General features: G+C 35.9%; 1 protein-coding gene across 6 annotated transcripts in view; it reads left to right on the top strand.

The window, feature by feature from the left end:
• Window positions 1-22,057, top strand: part of ATRX (ATRX chromatin remodeler) — a 332,654-nt gene that overhangs the window by 168,410 nt on the left and 142,187 nt on the right. The gene's annotated exons all lie outside the window — the stretch shown is intronic.

Here is a 22,057-nt window from a genome sequence, read left to right as displayed (position 1 = left end):
TCTGGTCTGTTTTATCTACTTTTACTATTCTGGGAATTTCTTCACCCACCTCTTGTTTTGGATCTCTTATTTCCTAGATACTTACTTTCCCATGCACCTTACTTCCCAGAATTTTTCAAGTGGATTAGTCACCTCACTTTAATAACGGACTAATTTGATGATCTGGTAGGTCTGACTGTTCAACCAATTTTCCTGCTTTCACTCCACACTTCTGAACTATTTGTGTTAACTGGTGCCTCCTTTTCCTTAACCATCTGAGGAATATAAAATATGTGACTCTTGTTGGCTTTCTTCACTACAGGAATATAAGTTTCAGCCTTATTTTGTTATGTCATTTGACATTTGTCCATATGCCTTTTAGCTTTCACAGCTCTGTTGATATTTCATTTCTGCCAGGATCTTCCTTTTTTTTTTTAACCTGTGGGATTATAACGTTTCTGTTCTATTATATCATTTCAGTAAAGAACTATTTCATTCCACCATTTTGAGCCACTTGCAATGGTTTTGCTTAAGTAAACTTTTCCAAGAAATTTAATATAGTTTTGTATAGCCACCAATTATGTATGATGTATTTCCTGTATCAAGTTCACAACCAGAGAACTTTATCAAAGGCATATTTCCAAGTAGCCATTACCACAATTAAGATGTAGAAAACTTTAATCAGTATTTCTTGGTCAGTCCTCAACCCCATATACCTAGCTGTAGGGAATCTGTGATCTACTTTTATCACTGTAGATTATATTTGCCTTTTTAAAAGTTTCATATCAATGAAATCACATAGTATATTATGTAATTTTCAGTTGAACAATTTTGAGATTTATCTATGTGTTTCAGGTACTTTATTGAGTACTATTCCAATGTATGGATAGGCTACAGGTTATTCACTAAATTGATGAACATTTGGTTATTTTTGGCTTATGGATCAATTTGTTATAAATATCTTTATACAAGTCTTTTTGTAGAAAGATGTTTTTGTTTCCCTTGGGAAAATACCTTTGAGTGGTATTACTGGGCCATAAGGTATGTGCATGTTTAATTTCAAATTCCATTTGTTTGTTGCTGGTGTATAGGAAAATAATTATCTTTTGTATATTAACCTTATATTCTGCATCCTTGCTGTAATCATTAGTTCTAGATTGTTTTTATCAGTTCTTTTGGATTTTCTCTGTATGAGATCATTTCATCTGTGAACAGAGTTTTATTTCTTCCTTCCCAATCTGTGTACTTTTTTAAATTGCTTTTCTTGTTTTGTTGCATTAGCTAAAATTTCTGGTACAGTGTTCAAAAGGAATAGTGAGAGGATATCCTTGCCTTTACTTGACCTTAGTGTGAAAGATTATAGTTCTCACCATTTAGTTTTATGTGAGCTGTTGGATTTTTGTAGGTACTCTTTATCAAGTTGTGTAAGTTCTCCTCTATTTCTCATTTACTGTGAATTTTTATCATGAATGGGTGCTGGATTTTTGCTGCATCTGTTGTTAGGATCATGTGATTTTTAAAGCCTGTTGATAATGATGCATTATGTAAATATTTGAATGTTGAACCAGTGCATATCTGGGATAAATCCTACTTGGTTATGGTGTATAATTCTTTTAATACATTTTTGGATTTTATTTGGTAACAGTTTGTTGAGGGTTTTTGCACCTATGATTATGGGAGATACCGATTTGTAGTTTCACATCATGTCTTGGTATTAGGGTAGTGATGGCCTGATATATTAAATTAGGAAGTGTTCTCTCTGATTTATCCTCTAAAAAAGATTGTAGAAAATTGGTATAATGTCTTCCTTAAATGTTTGTTGAATTTACCTGTAAACCCACCAGTGGTGCTGTTTTGGAAGGTTATTAATTATTGACTTAATTTCTATAACATATATAATCCTATTTAGATTGATGATTGGCTTTGTTTTCTGGTGTGGCTATAACAATTTGAATTATCATCAGCAATATATGGGAATTCAATTTCTCCATGTCCTACCAATATTAGTTATTGGCAGTTTTAAAAATTTCAGCCATTTTATTTTGTTTTATTTTATTTTATTTTATTTTATTTATTTTATTTTTAAATTTCAGCCATTTTAATAGATGTGTAGTGTTATTTCATTGTTACTTTAATTTGCATTTTCTCTGATGACTAATGAGGTTAAACATCTTTTCATGGGGTTAATGGCCATTTATATATCCTTGTGATGTGTTCATTCAGATATTTTGTTCTTTTTTTGTGTGTGCAAGGAGTTTTTGTCTTTTTATTTAGTCATGATCTTTATTTTGTATACAAGTCATTTTTCAGTTTATATATATTTTTCCTTTGTGGCTTCTCTCTTTATTTCTTTAGTGGTATCTTTCAAAACTTTAAAAAGCAGAAGTTTTAAACTTTGATGAAGTCTTACTTATCAGTTTGTTAATTTTTCTCTCCTTTCTGTTGCACATGTGTGTGTCCCATTTAAGAAATCTTGGTTTACCCCAAAGTTGCAAATATTTTCCTCTCAAAATCATATACTTTTCAGTTTAAGTTTGTGATTTCTTTCATGTTAATTTTAGCATGTTAATATATGTGACATATAGGTGAAGATTTGTATTTTATTCTAGTAAGTTATTCTAGCATTATTTAAGACTTATTTCTCCATGTAATTACTTTGGATCTTTGTAAAAAATCAACTTATCACATATTTGTGAATCAGTTCCTCTATATGTCTATCCTTAAACTAAAACCACACATACTTTGATAATATAACTTTATATTTTATAGTAAATCTTGATATCAGATACTGTTACTCCTACAACTTTGTTCTACTTTTTTTTTTAAGATTTTATTTATTCATGAAAGACACAGAGAAAGGCAGAGACATAGGCAAAGGGAGAAGCAGGCTCTCCATGGGGAGCCTGATGTGAGACTTGATCCTGAGACCGCGGATCACGCCCCAAGCTAGGGGCAGGTGCTCAACTGCTGAGCTACCCAGGCGTTCCTTGTTCTACTTTTTCAGAATTGTTTTGGCTATTGACTGTTATTTCCATTTCCATATAAATTATATTTTAGTATCATGTTGCCAATTTTCATAAGAATCCTTCTGGAACTTTTATTGGGATTGTGTTGGATCTTTATATCAGTGACCTCTTAGCAGTATTTGTCTCCTGTTACATGAATATAGTATGTCTCTCCATTTATTTAGTTTTCCTTTGATTTCTCTTAGCAATGTTTGATACTTTTCATTGTACAAATCTAACATATATTTTGCTAAATTTATCCCTAAGTAGTTCATGTTTTCTGTTGTCCTGATAAATGAAATGTCAAGTGATTTAATGACTTTGTATTCTGTGATTTAGCTAAATTCTCTTAACTAGTTCTGGTAGCCCTTTTATAGATTCTTGATAATTTTCCACCTTCATAATCATGTTCATACATAAATAATCACTAGTTTACTAATTTTACTAATTTCTTTCAAGTCTATTGATAATTTCTGTTTTACTTATTTATTAAAGATTTTATTTATTTATTCACGAGAAACACAGAGAGAGAGGCAGAGACAGAGGCAGAGGGAGAAATAGGCTCCACGCAGGGAGCCCGATGTGGGACTTGATCCCTGACCCTGGGATCATGCTCTGAGCTGAAGGCAGATGCTCAACCACTGAGCCACCCAGGCGTCTCCGATAATTTCTGTTTTAAAATTATGAATGGATGTAATTTCTCTCTTGCTCCTTTTTTTTTTTTTTTTTTTTTTTATGAGAGAGAAAGAGTATGTGTGACCGGTTGGGGGGGTGTGCAAAGGGAGAAGGAGAGAGAACATCTGAAGAAGGCTCTGTGCTCAGTGCAGTGCCCAACACAGGGCTTGATCTCACAACCTTGAGCCACAGGCACCCCTAAGTTTCTCTTTTTTAATTGAAGTATAATTGACATACAATATTATGTTAGTTTAAGTGAACAACATATTTGGCATTTATATACATTATGAAATGATCAGCAGTGTAATTCTAGTTGCCATCTGTTCACCAGAGTTTTATTACAATATTTATCAATATTTATCAATGTAATATTTTATTACAATATTTATCAATTATCAATATTATTGATAATATTACCTATATTGTACAATATTTATCAATATTTATCAATGTAATATTTTATTACAATATTTATCAATTATCAATATTATTGATAATATTACCTATATTGTACTTTAATTACCTGTGACTTATTTATTTTATAACTGGAAGTTTGTACCTCTTGATTGCTTTCACTTCACTCATCCACTCTACCTCCCTCCCCTCTGGCAACCACCAGTTTGTTCTCTGTGTTTGAGTGTGTTCCTATTTTATTTTGTGTATAGATTCTACATATAAGTGAAATCATATGGTATTTGCCTTTCTCTAAATTTTTTCGCTTTGCATAATACCCTCTAAGTCCATCCATATTGTTGCAAATGGCAAGGTTTTATTCTTTTCTTATGGCTGACTAATGCACACATGCACACATAGCACATCTTTATTCATTTGTCTATCGATGGACACTTAGGTTGTTTCCATATCTTGGCTATTGTAAATAATACTGCATTGACCATAGAGGTGCATATATCTTTTTTTGGAATTAGTGTTTTCAGTTTCTTTGGATAAATACCGAGAAGTGAAATGTGGAATAGCTGGATTGTATGGTAGTTGTATTTGATTATTTTGAGGAACTTCCATACTGTTTCTCATAATAGTTGTACCAATTTTTATTTTCACATAGTAGTGCACAAGTCATCCCTTATTTCCACATCCTCACCAACACTTGTTATTTCTTGTCTTTTTGATACTAGCCATTCTGATTGGTGTAAGGTGATATCAAATTTTTGCTTTGATTTGCATTTCCCTGATGATGAGTGATGTTGAGCATTTTTTTCATGCATATATCTTCTTTGTAAAATGTCTGTTCAGGTTCAGGTTCTCTGTCCATTTTGTCAGATTGACTCTGTGTGTATGTTGTATAAGTTCTTTATATTATTTATATATATTCTTTATATATTTTAGATGTTAACCCCAGGTATATCATTTGTAAATATCTTCTCCCATTGAGTAGGTTGCCTATTCATTTTGTTGCTGTCTTCCTTCGCTGTGCATAAGCTTTTTAGTTTGATGTAATCCCAGTTCTTTCTTTTTACTTTTTGTTACCCTTTCTTGAGGAGATAGATTCAAAAAGGTATTTATAAGACTATGTCTTGCAGTTACTGCCTATGTTTTCTTTTAGGAATCTTATGGTTTGATGTTTTACATTTAGAACTTTATTTTGAGCCTGTTTTTGTGCAGGGTATAAGAAAGTAGTTTAGTTTTATTGTTTCTCATGTAGCTGTCTAGTTTTCCCAATAACATTTATTGAACAGCACATCTTTTTCCCATTGTACAGTCTTATATCCTTCATAGTAGATTAATTGTATAAGTGTGGATTTACTTCTGAGTTCTCACTTTTTTGGTTTTTTTAAAGATTTTATATATTCACGAGACACAGAGAGAGAGAGAGAGAGAGAGAGAGAGAGAGGCAGAGACACAGGCAGAGGGAGAAGAAGCAGGCTCCATGCAGGGAACCCAATGTGGGACTTGATCCCGGGGCTCCAGGATCACGCCCTGGGCTGAAGGCGGTGTTAAAACTGCTGAGCCACCCGGGCTGCCCTGAGTTCTCACTTCTATTCCAATGATCTATATATCTTTTTTTTTTTTTTGTGCTAGTACCATACTGTTTTGAGTACTCTAGCTTAGTAGTGTAGTTTGAAATCTGGTGCTACTTGCAGGTACTTCTAGTTTTGTTGTTTTTTTCCTCAAGATTAGTTTGGCTATCTTTTGTGATTATATACAAATTTTAGTATTCCTTGTTTTAGTTCTATAGAAAATGCTGTTGGTATTTTGATAGAGATTGCATTAAGTCTTTAGATCACTTTTGGTAGCATGGACATTTTAACCATATTCTTCCAATCCATGAGCATGGTATATCTTTTTGTATATTTATATCATCTTCAATTTTTTCATCAAATATACAATAATAGTTATTGTATTATTTTGCTCTGACTGGTTTTTACAAAATATTTTCTTTCTTTTGAAGTCCTACTGTATCTATTCTTTTCCTGAGTTTGATAAGCATTTTTATGACCATTATTTTGAACTTCTTATCAGCTAGATTGCTTATCTGTTTTGTTCTTTTTTCTGAGGTTTTGTCTTTTTATTTTGTTTGGAACACATTCTTCTGTCTCCTCGTTTTCCTCTTTGGTTTTATTTTTATGTATTAGGTAAAATAGCTCCTGCTCTTGATCTTGAAGGAGTGGCTTTATGTAGAAGGCATCCTCTGGGGCCCAGAAGTGCAGTCCTCACTATTTACCTGAACTAGGCCCTCTGGGGCTGTTTCTTGAAAGGGCTGCCTTTGTATGTCTTCCTGTTGTGGCCAAGCTGAGGCTGTTGTAGATGTGCTGGTGGTTGAGGTTAGCCACCATTGTCCCCAGGAGCCATCACTCTCAGGAGCCACTTTGGAGGGGCACCAATTCCAGTTGAGGTGTCCTGTTAAGTGTGGTGTGGTAGGAACTTGGTTGCCTGTCTCCTTGGTCTCCCTCCACACTCTGTGCTCACACAACCTGTGACCTAGCATTTCTATCTCAGGTATATGTTCCCGTTTGGACTCCCCACCCTTTCAGACTCCTGTGGTGTGCTGCCACACCACTGCTCCAGGCGGAAGAAGAGGGGGTCTTCCCAGTTCTGCCACTTGCTGGGCCCCCGCTTGGCTAGTGGTTGCACCGACTAGGCCACCGTTCATGGTTTAAGGGAACTCCGCGGTGAGAATCCACTCCTGGGCTCATTGATTATAGCTGATTTTCTCACACCAATGCTTGGGAACTCTGCCACTTTCAGCACTCCCACGCCCTGGTCTTCCTGTGACCCCAAGGATCCTGAGACCGCACTGTCCTGCCTAGGGTTCTGCCCCTGCTTCACCACCTGAGTGCCTTTAAGGACTTCTAAAGTTTCTGATTTTGTGGTCCACTACTATATCACTTTCTGGTAGCTGGCTGACAAGGCTCCCTGCCTGTCCAGTTTATCTAACTATATATCACATCAGATTCACTTCTCCATACCTCCTACCTTGCCAAAAGTAGTTGCTTTTCTATTTGTAGTGTTGCAGCTATTCTTTTCTTAGATCTCTGGTTGAGTTTGCAGGTGTTCAGAATGATTTAATAGCTATCTAGCTGAATTGCTGGGACCAGATAAAACTAAGATCTCATACACCTCTGCCATCTTGGACTCTGGGTAGTATAAACATTTTAACAATGTTTGCTCTTCCAGTCCATGAGCATGCAATGTTTTCCCATTTCTTTGTGTACTATTCAATGTCTTTCATTAGTTTTCTTAGTTTACATATTACAAATCTTTTACCTCTTTTTTTTTTTTTTGGTTTATTCCTAGGTATCCTATTGTTTTGGATGAAGTTGTAAAAAGGCATTATTCCTTGATTTCTTTTTTTTACTGCTTCATTATTGGTATATAGAAATGCAACAGATTTTTGTACATTGACTTATGTCCTGCAACTTTGCCGAATTCATGTATTCTAGCAATTTTTTGATGGAGTCTTTTGGGTTTCCTATATAGAGTATCATGTCATCTGCAAATAGTGAAAGTTTGACTTTGATGATTTAAATGCCTTTTGATTATTCTTTGTTGTGTGATTGCTGTGGCGAAGTCTTCTAGTATTATGTTAAATAGTAATGGTGAGTGTGGACATCCCTGACTTGTTCCTGACCATAGAAAAAAGGCTCTCAGCTTTTCCTCATTGAAGATATTAGCTGTGGGTCTTTCATATATGGCCTTTTTTGATGTTGAGGTATGTTCCCTCTATCTCTGCTTTGTTGAGGATTTTTATCAAGAATGGACACTGTAATTTGTCAGATGCTTTTTCTGCATCTGTTGAGAGCATCATATGGTTCTTATCCTTTCTTTTATTAATGTAGTGTAGCACTTTGATTGGTTTATGAATATTGAACCATCCTTGTAGCTCAGGAATTAATCCCACCTGATTGTGGTGAATGATCCTTTTCATAAGCTGTTGAATTTGATTTGCTAGTATCCTATTGAACATTTTTACATCCATGTTCATTAGGGGTATTGGCTCCTGATTCTCCTTTTTAGTGGAATCTTTGATTTTTGGAATCAAGGTAATGCTGCCTTTGTAGAATGAGTTTGGTAATTTTCCTTCTGTTTCTATTTCTTGGAACAGTTTGATAAGAATATTATTAATTATATATTGTATATAATCATGTTACATTATAATAGCTTTAAGAATAAAACATCAATATTATTTACTATTAAGTGTTAATATTAACTAATAAGAATAGTTTATTTTTTATTTTTTTTAATAAGAATAGTTTATATAATATTATAGATATAGTACTAGTATAGTAGTAGTATTAATTCTTCTTTAATTATCTGTTAGAATTCCTTTGGGAAGCCATCTGGCCCTGGACTTTGGTTTACTGGGGGAGTTTCAATTACTGATTCATTTTCTTTGCTGGTTATAATTCTGTTCAAATTTTCTTTATCTTCCTGTTTCTGTTTTGATAGTTTGTATGTTTATAGGAATTTGCCCATTTCTTCCAGATTGCACAGTTTGTTGGCAAATAATTATTTATAATATTCTCTTAGAATTATTAGTATTTCTGTGGTGTTGATTGTTTTCTTTCCCCTTTCATTTGTGATTTTATGTATTTGGGTCTCTTCTCTTTTTGATAATTCTGGTTAGGGATTTATCAATTTCTTCTTTCCAAGAACCAGCTCTTAGTTTCATTTATCTGTTGTACTGGTTTTGTTTGTATCTATATCATTTATTTTTACTCTAATCTTTATTATTTCCCTTCTTTTGATGGCTTTATGCTTTATTTGCTGTTCTTTTTCCTTTAGTGTAAGGTTAGGTTGTGCATTTGAGGCTTTTCTTGCTTCTTGAGGTTGCCTTATATTGCCATGTAGTTCCCTGTTAGGAATGCCTTTGCCGCATCCCAAAGGTTTTTGGGCTGTTGTGCTTTCAATTTCATTTGCTTTCATGTAGTTTTTAATTTCTTCTTTTATTTCCTCCTTAAACCAATATTCATTCTTTAGTAGGATGTTTTAACCTCCATGTATTTGTCATCTTTCCAATTTTTTTCTTGTGGTTGACTTCAAAATTCTTAGTACTGTGGTCTGAAAATATGCATGGTATGATCTCTCCGTTTTTTTTTTTTGTACTTGTTTAGGGCTGATTGTGACCCAGTATGTGATCTATTGTGGAGAATGTTCTGTGTGCTCTTAAAAAGAATGTGTGTTCTGTTGCTTTAGAATGGAATATTCTGAATAAATCTGTTAAGTCCATCTGGTCCTGTGTGTCATTGAAAGCCATGATTTCCTTGTTGATTTTCTGCTTAGATGACCTTTCTGTTGCTGTATGTGTGGTACTATAATCCCCTACTACTTTTGTATTATTATCAATGATTTTTTATGTTATTAATTGATTTATATATTTGGGTGCTCCCAAGTTGAGTATTTAAATATTTACAATTTTTTGATCTTCTTGATTGATAGAGCCCTTCACTATGATATAATGCCCTTCTTCTCTTTTTACATTCTTTAGCTTATAATCTAGTTTGTTTGATGTAAGTATGTCTTGCTTTTTTTGGTGTCCATTCAGATGATTGATGGTTGTTTATCCCCTCACTTTCAATCTGCAGATGTCTTTTTTTTAAAAAAAAGATTTTATTTATTTATTCATGAGAGACACAGAGAGAGGGAAGCAGAGACACAGGCAGAGGGAGAAGCAGGCTCCATGCAGGGAGCCCGATGTGGGACTCGATCCAAGGTCTCCAGAATCAGGCCCTGGACTGAAGGTGGCACTAAACCGCTGAGCCACCGGGGCTGCCCTGCAGATGTCTTTAAATCTAAAATGAGTATTCTGTTTACAGTATGTAGATGGGTCTTGCTTTTTTTAAAAGATTTTATTTATTTATTCATGAGAGACAGAGAGAGAGGCAGAGGTAGAGGAGGAGCAGGCTCCATGCAGGGAACCCAATGTGGGATTCAATCCTGGGACTCCCAGTATCACGCCCTGGGCTGAAGGCAGGTGCCAAACCGCTGAGCCACCCAGGGATCCCAGGGTCGTGTTTTTTTTTTTTTTTTTTTTAATACATTTCCATATCCTATGTGTTTTGTTTGTCCATTTACCTTCAGAGTGATTATTGAAAGATACCAACATAGTGCTGATTTGTTACCTGTAAAGTTGATGTTTCTCAGGATACTTTCTTTTTTTTTTTAAGATTTCATTTATTTATTTGACAGAGAGAATGCACACATAAGCAGGGGGAGAGGGAGGCAAAGGGAGAAGCAGATTTCCCCACTGAGCAGGGAGCCTGATGCAGGCTCAGTTTTAGGACCTTGGGATCGTGGCCTGAGCCAAAAAGGCTGATGCTTAACCCACTGAGCCACCCAGGCACCCCTTTCATGATAATTTTTGTTCTTTTCTAGTCTTTGTTGCTTTTGATCCCTCCTTCCCCCCATTTAAAGAGTTCCTGTTAATGTTTGTTCCAGGGCTGGTTTAGTGTTCATGAACTCCTTTAGATTTTGTTTGGCTGGGAAACTCTCTTTGTCTCCTTGTATTCTGAATGACAGGCTTGCTGGTTAAAGAATCCTTGTCTTCATGTTTTCTCCATTCACTGCAATGAGTGTCCTACCACTCTCTTTTGGCCTGCCAAGTTTCTTTGTATGGATCTGCTCTGAACCTGGTCTGTCTTCCCATATCGGTTAAGGATTTTTTTTTCCTTGCTGCTTTCAGGATTCTTTCCTTGTCTGTGCATTTTGTTAATTTGACTATGATACATACGCCTTTGCAAAGGTTGGGTTTTGTTGAAAATAATGAGAATTCTCTGTTTTTCTTGGATATTGATGTTTGTTTCTTTCCCCAGATTGGAGAAGTTTTCAGCTATAATTTTCTCAACTAAACCTTCCTCTTTTTCTCTGTCCTTCCCAAGTTAGGGACGTTTTCAGGTATAATTTACTCAAATGAATCTTTTGCCTGTTTTTTTCTGTCTTTATCTTCTTGGACTCCTATGATAGGAATCTTACTCTGTTTTAATAAGTTGCTGAGTTCCCTATGTCTACCTTCATGATCCCTCACCTTTGTTTTCCTCTTCTTTTTATCTTTGTTGTTTTCCATGATTTCATCTTCTATATCACTGATTTATTTCTCACGTTTGTTCAACCTTATTGTTACGGTATCCATTCATATTTGCACCTCGGTTACAGCATTTTTTATTTCAGCTTGATCTTCTTTTAGCTCTTTTATCTCAGAAGTAAGATATTCTTTAGTGTCTTGTATGCTTTTTGTTTAATTCCAGCTATAATCCTTATAATTGTTATTTTAAATTCTACTCTCACTTATATATGTATTTATTAAATCCCTGCCTGCCATTTCTTTTTGCTCTTTCTTTTTGGGTGAATTCCTCTATCTTGTCATTTTGGATATAAAAAACATAAAAAGTAAAAAATAATTTTTAAAAATTAAAAAATAGATGAAGCTATGTATGTTTTGGTCTGCTTGTTAAGAGAGGCTTGGTTGGAATAAGAAAGGAAAAAAAGATAAACACTTAAGAAATTATTATTATTATTTTTAAAGATTTATTTTTATTTATTTATGATAGACATAGAGAGGCAGAGACACAGGCAGAGGGAGCCCGACGCAGGACTGGATTCCGGGACTCAGGATCGCACCCCGGGCCAAAGGCAGGCGCGAAACCGCTGAGCCACCCAGGGATCCCCAACATTTAAGAAATTAAATAAAAAATTTGTTCTTTCTATATCCAAAAAAAAAAAACCAGAAAGAAGATCAAAACAAAACCAAAAAAAAAAAAAAAAAAAAAAGAAACCCAAAGGAAGCTAGATTTTGTTTCCCCTACATCCGAAGCCTCAAGCACTCTTTGATCAGTAGATTTGCTGAGGAGAGGTTTGTGTTAACCTGCTTGGGGAAGGGCCTGCTGCTCTGGTTTTTAGGTGGATTTACTTTAGCGGAGATCCACCTGCAGGGTGCAGTGAGTGGGCCAGGGTTCATATGGCAGCTCTCTTATGGATTTGGTGGCACTGTTTAGCTCATTGAGGTCATAATTGTGTATGGGTGTGGAGTGAAAATGGCTTCCTCCTATTTTTCTTGTTTGAGGAGTGGAAAATTTGCCCCTGCCATTCTTCAGGAAGCCTTCACATATGCTCAGTCACCCCTGTTTTGTCCCTGGCTTCTCTCAGGTCCTCCTCTTCACCCTTTCCTTGACTGAGCTGTTTGCCTGCAGGGCGGTACAGGACTCCTGTGTTTTGTTACAGGAACAGCTGTGTTTCAAAGTCCCACACTTCATAGACCCCCATGGCATGGATTCACGCTAGTCCTCTATGGGAGGGTCTCTGCACTGTGTCTAGTGCCAGCTTGTCCCAGAAAACAGTCATATGATGGCATATTTGTTCTTTTTATATTCTGGATATTAATCCCTTATCATATATGTGATTTGCAAATATTTCTCCCATTTTGTGGATTACCTTTAAATTTATTGATGTGTCCATAGCATAAAAGTTATAAAATTTGATGAAGTCCAATTTATCTATTTTTTGATTTCATTGCCTGTGGTTTTGGTGTCATACTGAAGACATCGTTTCCAAATCCTGTTATGAAGATTTTTCCTTTTTTCCATTTTTACTTTGGGCAATCATGGTAATATGCTGCTGAATTTGGTTTGCTAGAATTTTCTTGAGGATTTTTTAATCTGTATTCATACAGAATCTGTAGTTTTCTTATAGTTTATCACGATTTCAAATTAGTTTATTGCTGATTTTACTTAGTGAATTCCAAAGTGTTCACTCCTTTTCCGTTTCATTGAACAGTTTGAAAAAGATTGGCATTATTTTTAAAATATTTGGTAGAATTCATCAGTGAAGCTATCTGGTCTTATTCTTTTAAAGAATAAGACCAGGTAGAATAGGGACTCCTGGATTCTTTTCTTTTCTTTGTTTCTTTATTACAGATTGAATGTTCTTACTGGTTTAGTGGTCTGTATAGATTTTGCCCTCCTTCATGAGTTTCTTCTGGTAGATTGTGTTTCTAGAAGTTTTTCTATTTCATCTAGGTTATTTTGTTGTATTTTTCATAACTCTTTTTCTATAAAATTGTGCTAGTAATGTCCCAGTTTTATTTCAGATTATAGTAATTTCCATCCTCTCTTTTTGTCTTAGTCAATCTAAGGTTTATGACTATTTTACTTTTTGAAGAACCAACTTTTGATTATATTGATTTTCTTTTTTCCCCTAGTGTCTGTTTTACTTGTCTACTCTAATCTTTTTTATTTCCTATCATTCACTAGTTTGGGTTTAGTTTGTTCTTCTTTTTCTACTTCTTTCAGTTGTGAGTAGAAAAGATACTTTTTATGATTTCAGTCCTTAGAATTTTTAAGGCTTGTTCTGCACCCCATCATGTGGTCTGTCCTTCAGAATGTTTCACATGCGCTTGGTGAAAATCTGTAACCTGTTGTGTGAGTGTTACATATATGTCTGTTTTGGTAGATTGTTTTATAGTGTTGTTCAGGTTTTCTATTTTCTTATTGATCTTTTTTCTCTTGCTTTATGCATTTTTGAAAGTAGAGTGTTGATGTCTCCAAACTATTATTATAGAACTCCTTTTAATTCTGTCAGTATTTGTTTCATATATCCTAGGGCTCTGTTGTTGGTGCCTATATGTTTATGAGTGTTATATCTTCTTGATTAATTGACTCTTTTATCAATATACAGTATCTTTTTGACAGTTATAATAGTTTCTTGACTTAAAGTCAAGATTTGTCTGATGTCTACATAGTCACCCATGCCTTCTTAGTTATGGTTTTCATGGAATATCTTTTATCATTCTTTCATTTTCAGCCTGTTTCTGTCTTTTGATCCATATTGAGTCTTTTGTGGATAACCAGTATTTACCTCATCTTTTAATTCATGCCTTTTGATTGAGAATTTAATCCATTTCTATTTTAAGTAATAGATGAGTAATAATTTACTTCCACCACTTTGATACCTTTTGTATGGCTTACTGCTTTTTTCCATCATTTTCTCCACTGATGCCTTCTGTTTTTGTTTAGTTGACTTTTTAAAACAGAGATGTTTTGATTCCCATCTCATTTTTGTACATAATCATTAGATACTTTCTTTGTGGTTACCATGGGGTTAAATACAACATCCTAAAGTCATAGTGATATAGTTTGAATTGATATGAAATTAATTAAATCATATACAAAATAATACAGCTCTATTCTCCGCTTGTATATTATTCACGTCACAAATTACATTTTTTTAAAATTTATTTATTTATGATAGTCACAGAGAGAGAGAGAGAGGCAGAGACACAGGCAGAGGGAGAAGCAGGCTCCATGCACCGGGAGCCCGACGTGGGACTCGATCCCGGGTCTCCAGGATCGCGCCCTGGGCCAAAGGCAGGCGCCAAACCGCTGCGCCACCCAGGGATCCCCCCCAACAAATTACATTTTGATATATTTTATGCCCAATAACATATTTCTAATTATCTTTTATGCTTTTGTCTTTTTAAATGCATAGAGAGCAAGCCTAGAGTTACAAGCCAAAATTGCAACAATAGTGGGTTTCATATTTGCCCTTTTCCATATTTCTTTCTTTCTTTTTTTAAAGGATTTTATTTATTTACTCATGAGAAACACACACAGAGAGAGAGAGAGGCAGAGACACAGGCAGAGGGAGTAGCAGGCCCCATGCAGGGAGCCCAATGTGGGACTTGATCCCGGGACTCCAGGATTACACCCTGGGCCAAAGGTAGTGCTAAACCGCTGAGCCACCCAGGCTGTCCTTTATTTCTTTATACATCTTTGAGTTACTATATAACATCATTTCATTTTAACTGAACACTTTCCTTTAGTATTTCTTGTTTAGTTTTAATGAACTCCCTCAATTTAGGAGTATTTCCATTTTTTTCCTCTTTTTTGAAGGATATTTTGTTTGATATAAATTTTTCAGCTGACAGTTATTTTATTTGAAAACTTTAAAATATATTACTGGGTTGCCTGGATGGCAAAGTCAGTTAAATGTCTGATTATTGGTTTTGGCTCAGGTTGTGACCTCAGGGTTGTGAAATTGAGTCCTATATTGGGCTCTGTGCTCTGCAGGCAGTCTGCTTAAGACTATTCCTTCCTCTGCCCCTCCCCTCTGCACTCTTTCTCTCACTTTTGTGCTCTCCCTCCCACTCAAATAAATAAATAAATATTTTTTTTTTTATTTTTATTTTTATTTTTTTTAATTTTTATTTATTTATGATAGTCACACAGAGAGAGAGAGAGGCAGAGACACAGGCAGAGGGAGAAGCAGGCTCCATTCACCGGGAGCCCGACGTGGGATTCGATCCCGGGTCTCCAGGATCGCGCCCTGGGCCAAAGGCAGGCGCTAAACCGCTGCGCCACCCAGGGATCCCAATAAATAAATCTTTAAAAAAATTATCACACTACCTTTTAGCCTCCAAGTGTCTTATGCAGAGTCAGCTGATAATGTTATTGATGATCCTTGTATCTGACAAGTTACTTCTCACTTGCTACTTTCAAGATTCTCCTTGCTGTGCCTTCAAAACTTTGATTATAATGTGCTCAGTCTGGGTCTCTTTTAGTTTATCTCATTTCTAGTTTGTTGCATTCCTTGGATTTGCAGATTCTAGTCTTTACTCACTTTTGTGGAGCTTTGGGCCAGTATTTCCTCAAGTAAACTTTCTGCCCCTTTCTCATTCTTTTCTTTGACTCTCATGTATATGTCAGTCCACTTGATGGTATTCCACAAGTCCCTTAGTCTTTTATTTTTCTTCATTCTTTTTTCTTTCTGCTCCATAGGTTGATAATTTCAGTTGCCACCTTCATGTTTGTTGATTATTCCATATGCTCATACTATTGTTAAATCCCTTTTGTATTTTTATTTAAGTATAGTTGATATACAGTCTTTTAATTTAGTTTCAGGTATACAGTGTAGTGATTGAATAACTTTACATGATAGTATTCTCAACATCAATGATCATCAGGAAAATGTACATTAAAAACTACAATGAGATACCACCTCACACCTGTCAGAATGGCTAAAATGAAAAACACAAGAAACAATAAGTGTTCATGAGAATGTGGAGAATAATGAACCTCCTTGTGCTGTTTGTTGGTGGGAATGCAAATTGGTGAAGCCATATTGAAAAACAGTATGGATATTCCTCAAAAAATAAAAAATAGAGCTACCCTATGATCTAGGAATCACACTACTGGATATTTACCCCTATGTTTATAGCAGCATTATTTATAGTAGCCAAACTATGGAAGCAGCTCAAGTGTCCATCGACAGATAAATGGATAAGGCAAATTGTTTTATATATACATATATAAAATTCAGCCATAAAAAGAATGAAATCTTGCCATTTGCAACAACATGGCTAGGGATAGAGAGTATAATGCTGATCGAAATAAGTCATTTAGAGGCCAGTACTATATGATCTCACGCATATGTCAAATTTAAGAAACAAAACAAATGAGCAAAGAAAAAAAGACAAATCAAGAAACAGACTCATAACTATAGAGAACAAACTGATGGTTACCATAGGGTAGGTGGGCATGGGGGTTTGGGGAAGTAAGGGATGAGGAATAAAGACTACAATTTTGATGGTGAAAAAAAATAAAATGGTAAAAAAAGATAGATTTTCTCCTCCTGCATTCAGGATGAAGATTCACTAATCCCCAATCCAAGGACAGTACTTAAAAAACAAAAATATGCAAATCATTAATGAACATAGTGATTCAAAGTCTTTTTTTTTAAAGGTCATTTGGAACTTGACTTGCCAAGGACAAATAACCCCAAGATTTTATTTATTTATGCATGAGAGAGGCAGAGACTTACGCAGAAGGAGAAGCAGGCTCCCTGCAAGGTGCCTGTGGAACGCAATCCCGGGACTCTGGGATCACAACCTGAGCCAAAGGCAGGTGCTCAACTACTGAGCCACCCCAGGTGCCTGTTTCCAAAGTCTTAATTAAAGCTTTGTGTATTAATTTTCTAGTTATATGTTAAAATATTACCACAAACTTAGCCTCTTAAGACAATATTATTATCTCATAGTCCTGTAAATCAAGAATTTCAGAGTGACTTAACTGAGTATGGCTCTACTGGGTCACCTGCTCAGTGTCTGAGTAGAAATTAAGTTTTATTTTTTTTTAATTTTTTATTTATTTATGATAGGCACACAGTGAGAGAGAGAGAGAGAGAGGCAGAGACACAGGCAGAGGGAGAAGCAGGCTCCATGCACCGGAAGCCCGACGTGGGATTCGATCCCGGGTCTCCAGGATCGCGCCCTGGGCCAAAGGCAGGCGCCAAACCGCTGCACCACCCAGGGATCCCAGAAATTAAGTTTTAGCCAGAGCTTAGATTTTCATATAAGACTTTGTGTACTTTTTAGGGTCTCTTCTTGTCAGAATTCAATTTTTTGTAGTTGTAGCATTGACGTCCTTAGCTCCTAGATACTTCTCTCCACAACATGGCTTCGAGACTAGTAAAAGAGTATTTCTTACACTTCAGTCTGTTAAAGGGCTCATTTTGATTAGGTCAGGCCCTACCAGGAGAATCCTATTTTTGATTAAAACAAACCCAACTGATTACTAACTCAATTATGGGAATGGCACCCTATCATATTTACAGATCTCAACCGTACTCAAAGCGATCAGACAATACAGGATGTTTACTCCAGAGGATGGGATCTTAGAGACCATTTTAGGATTGCAGGCACTACACCTTGCAAAAAGGACAAGACATTCAGGGAATTTTCCATTTTGAATTATGGATTTGACCCAGTGATAGGAATCTTGGACACATCCACGGAAGGGTATAATAAAAACTTAGTGAATAGTTAGTCTGTGTCAGTTACTTTGCATGCATTGTCTTATTCAATCTCCACAACTTCATGAGGGCTGTTTATAATCTTTCCCAGTTAGTAGATGAAAAAAACTGAAGCTAAGAGGGTTTAAGTAACTTGTGAAAATGGAGTTTGAATCTAAATGGACTGTGGTATTTATACTTCACTATGGTGTCACCTATTATTAATCTTGATTTGTCTATTTTACAGTTTTATGTAAGTGCAGTATCTATTCAGGTAATTTATCACAGATTTGTGACTTATGTTTTATTTTTTTTGCATGCAATAATGATAATGCAGTTATGGTTTAAAAAGAGAATTTCCTTTTAAAGAGACGTTGAAAACATTTAAGATGGAACTCCATGCTTTCTCAGTTTTGCTTCAAAATCACTTGTGGGATCTGAGGAGCTGGATGATGAGTAGGAAGCTATCAGTGAAAACAAATTGACCAGAAGTTGGTAATATTTGAAACTGGATAATGGGTAGTAGGGTTTATTATGCTATTCTGTCTAATACTTTTTTACATTTGAAAATTTCCATGGTGAATATTATGTAATCCATAGTTTCAGTTTTAAATAAGAAAGAAAATACTTGGTAAATTGTATTCCTTCATTATCATAATGTCTGTAATATTAAAATCATGAATCTTATAAAAAATAAAATCATGAATCTTTATTGATTTACATGGAACCATAAAAATATTTGTTTATATAAGCATTTCCTTCATTAAAGTAGTAGTGTGTAGTGGTTAAGATCAAGGACTCCATAGTGCCTGACACTCTGGGTATCTTAGTTATTGTGATATTTAATCGTTGTATGTCCTTGTGTAAGTTATTTAACTTCTGCGTCTTTGACTTTTTATTTGTAAAATGGGAATATTTGTACCTATCTTATACAGTTCTTGGGTGTAGTATGTAATGGATAGACATAGGGATAAAACAGTAAAAATGTACAGAGATAGGGAGATAGGTATATTCATATCTTATTTATTTATTATCTTTTTAAACTTTCTTTTATTTTTTATTTTGTTTTGTTTTGTTTTTATAATAAATTTATTTTTTATTGGTGTTCAATTTACCAACATGCAGAATAACACCCAGTGCTCATCCCGTCAAGTGCCCCCCTCAGTGCCTGTCACCCATTCACCCCCACTCCCCGCTCTCTTCCCCTTCCACCACCCCTCGTTCGTTTCCGAGAGTTAGGAGTCTTTATGTTCTGTCTCCCTTTCTGATATTTCCCACACATTTCTTCTCCCTTCCCTTTTATTCCCTTTCACTATTATTTATATTCCCCAAATGAATGAGAACATACAATGTTTGTCCTTCTCCGATTGACTTACTTCACCCAGCATAATATCCTACAGTTCCATCCATGTTGAGCAAATGGTGGGTATTTGTCGTTTCTAATGGCTGAGTAATATACATAAACCACATCTTCTTTATCCATTCTTCTTTCGATGGACACCGAGGCTCCTTCCACAGTTTGGCTATTGTGGGCATTGCTGCTAGAAACATCGGGGTGCAGGTGTCCCAGCGTTTCATTGCATCTGTATCTTTGGGGTAAATTCCCAACAGTGCAATTGCTGGGTCGTAGGGCAGGTCTATTTTTAACTCTTTGAGGAACCGCAACACAGTTTTCCAAAGTGGCTGCACCAGTTCACATTCCCACCGACAGTGCAAGAGGGTTCCCTTTTCTCTGCATCCTCTCCAACATTTGTGGTTTCCTGCCTTGTTGATTTTCCCCATTCTCACTGGTGTGAGGGGGTATCTCATTGTGGTTTTGATTTGTATTTCCCTGATGGCAAGTGATGGAGAGCATTTTCTCATGTGCATGTTGGCCATGTCTATGTCTTCCTCTGTGAGATTTCTGTTCATGTCTTTTGCCCATTTCATGATTGGATTGTTTGTTTCTTTGGTGTTGATTTTATTAAGTTCTTTATAGATCTTGGAAACTAGCCCTTTATCTGATACGTCATTTGCAAAAATCTTCTCCCGTTCTGTAGGTTGTCTTTGAGTTTTGTTGACTGTATCCTTTGCTGTGCAAAAACCTCTTATCTTGATGAAGTCCCAATAGTTCATTTTTGCTTTTGTTTCTTTTGCCTTCGTGGATGTATCTTGCAAGAAGTTACTATGGCCGAGTTCAAAAAGGGTGTTGACTGTGTTCTCCTCTAGGATTTTGATGGAATCTTGTCTCACATTTAGATCTTTCATCCATTTTGAGTTTATCTTTGTGTATGGTGAAAGAGAGTGGTCTAGTTTCATTCTTCTGCATGTGAATGTCCAATTTTCCGAGCACCATTTATTGAAGAGACTGTCTTTCTTCCAATGGATAGTCTTTCCTTCTTTATCAAATATTAGTTGACCATAAAGTTCAGGGTCCACTTCTGGGTTCTCTATTCTGTTCCATTGATCTATGTGTCTGTTTTTGTGCCAGTACCACACTGTCTTGATGACCAGAGCTTTGTAGTACAACCTGAAATCTGGCATTGTGATGCCCCCAGATACGGTTTTCTTTTTTAAAATTCCCCTGGCTATTCGGGGTCTTTTCTGATTCCACACAAATCTTAAAATAATTTGTTCTAACTCTCTGAAGAAAGTCCATGGTATTTCGATAGGAATTGCATTAAACTTGTAAATTGCCCGGGGTAACATTGACATTTTCACAATATTAATTCTGCCAATACATGAGCATGGAATATTTTTCCATCTCTTTGTGTCTTCCTCAATTTCTTTCAAAAGTGTTCTATAGTTTTTAGGGTATAGATCCTTTACCTCTTTGGTGAGGTTTATTCCTAGGTATCTTATGCTTTTGGGTGTAATTGTCAATGGGATTGACTCCTTAGTTTCTCTTTCTTCAGTCTTATTCTTAGTGTATAGAAATGCCATTGATTTCTGGGCATTGATTTTGTATCCTGCCACGCTACCAAATTGCTGTATGAGTTCTAGCAATCTTGGGGTGGAGGCTTTTGGGTTTTCTATGTAGAGTATCATGTCATCGGCGAAGAGGGAGAGTTTGACTTCTTCTTTGCCAATTTGAATACCTTTAATGTCTTTTTGTTGTCTGATTGCTGAGGCTAGGACTTCCAGTACTAGCAGTGGTGAGAGTGGACATCCCTGTCTTGTTCCTGATCTTAGGGGAAAGGCTCCCAGTGCTTCCCCATTGAGAATGATATTTGCTGTGGGCTTTTCGTAGATGGCTTTTAAAATGTTGAGGAATGTTCCCTCTATCCCTACACTCTGAAGAGTTTTTTTTTTTTTTTTTTTTAATTTTTTTTTATTTTTTATTTTTTTTTATTGGTGTTCAATTTACTAACATACAGAATAACACCCAGTGCCCGTCACCCATTCACTCCCACCCCCCGCCCTCCTCCCCTTCTACCACCCCTAGTTCGTTTCCCACAGTTAGCAGTCTTTACGTTCTGTCTCCCTTTCTGATATTTCCCACACATTTCTTCTCCCTTCCCTTATTTTCCCTTTCACTATTATTTATATTCCCCAAATGAATGAGAACATATAATGTTTGTCCTTCTCCGACTGACTTACTTCACTCAGCATAATACCCTCCAGTTCCATCCACGTTGAAGCAAACACTCTGAAGAGTTTTGATCAGGAATGGATGCTGTAGTTTGTCAAATGCTTTCTCTGCATCTAATGAGAGGATCCTATGGTTCTTGTTTTCTCTCTTGCTGATATGATGAATCACATTGATTGTTTTACAAGTGTTGAACCAGCCTTGTGTCCCGGGGATAAATCCTACTTGGTCATGGTGAATAATTTTCTTAATGTACTATTGGATCCTATTGGCTAGTATCTTGTTGAGAATTTTTGCATCCATGTTCATCAGGAATATTGGTCTGTAATTCTCCTTTTTGGTGGGGTCTTTGTCTGGTTTTGAAATTAAGGTGATGCTGGCCTCATGGAACGAATTTGGAAGTACTCCATTTCTTTGTGTCTTTCCGAACAGCTTTAGTAGAATAGGTATGGTTTCTTCTTAAACGTTTGATAGAATTCCCCTGGGAAGCCATATGGCCCTGGACTTTTGTGTCTTGGGAGGTTTTTGATGACTGCTTCAATCCTCCCTGGTTATTGGCCTGTTCAGGTTTTCTATTTCTTCCTGTTCCAGTTTT

This window comes from Canis lupus, chromosome X (assembly GCF_011100685.1).
Source record: "Canis lupus familiaris isolate Mischka breed German Shepherd chromosome X, alternate assembly UU_Cfam_GSD_1.0, whole genome shotgun sequence".
NCBI lineage: Eukaryota > Metazoa > Chordata > Mammalia > Carnivora > Canidae > Canis > Canis lupus.
This window is presented reverse-complemented; position numbering and strand designations above follow the sequence as displayed.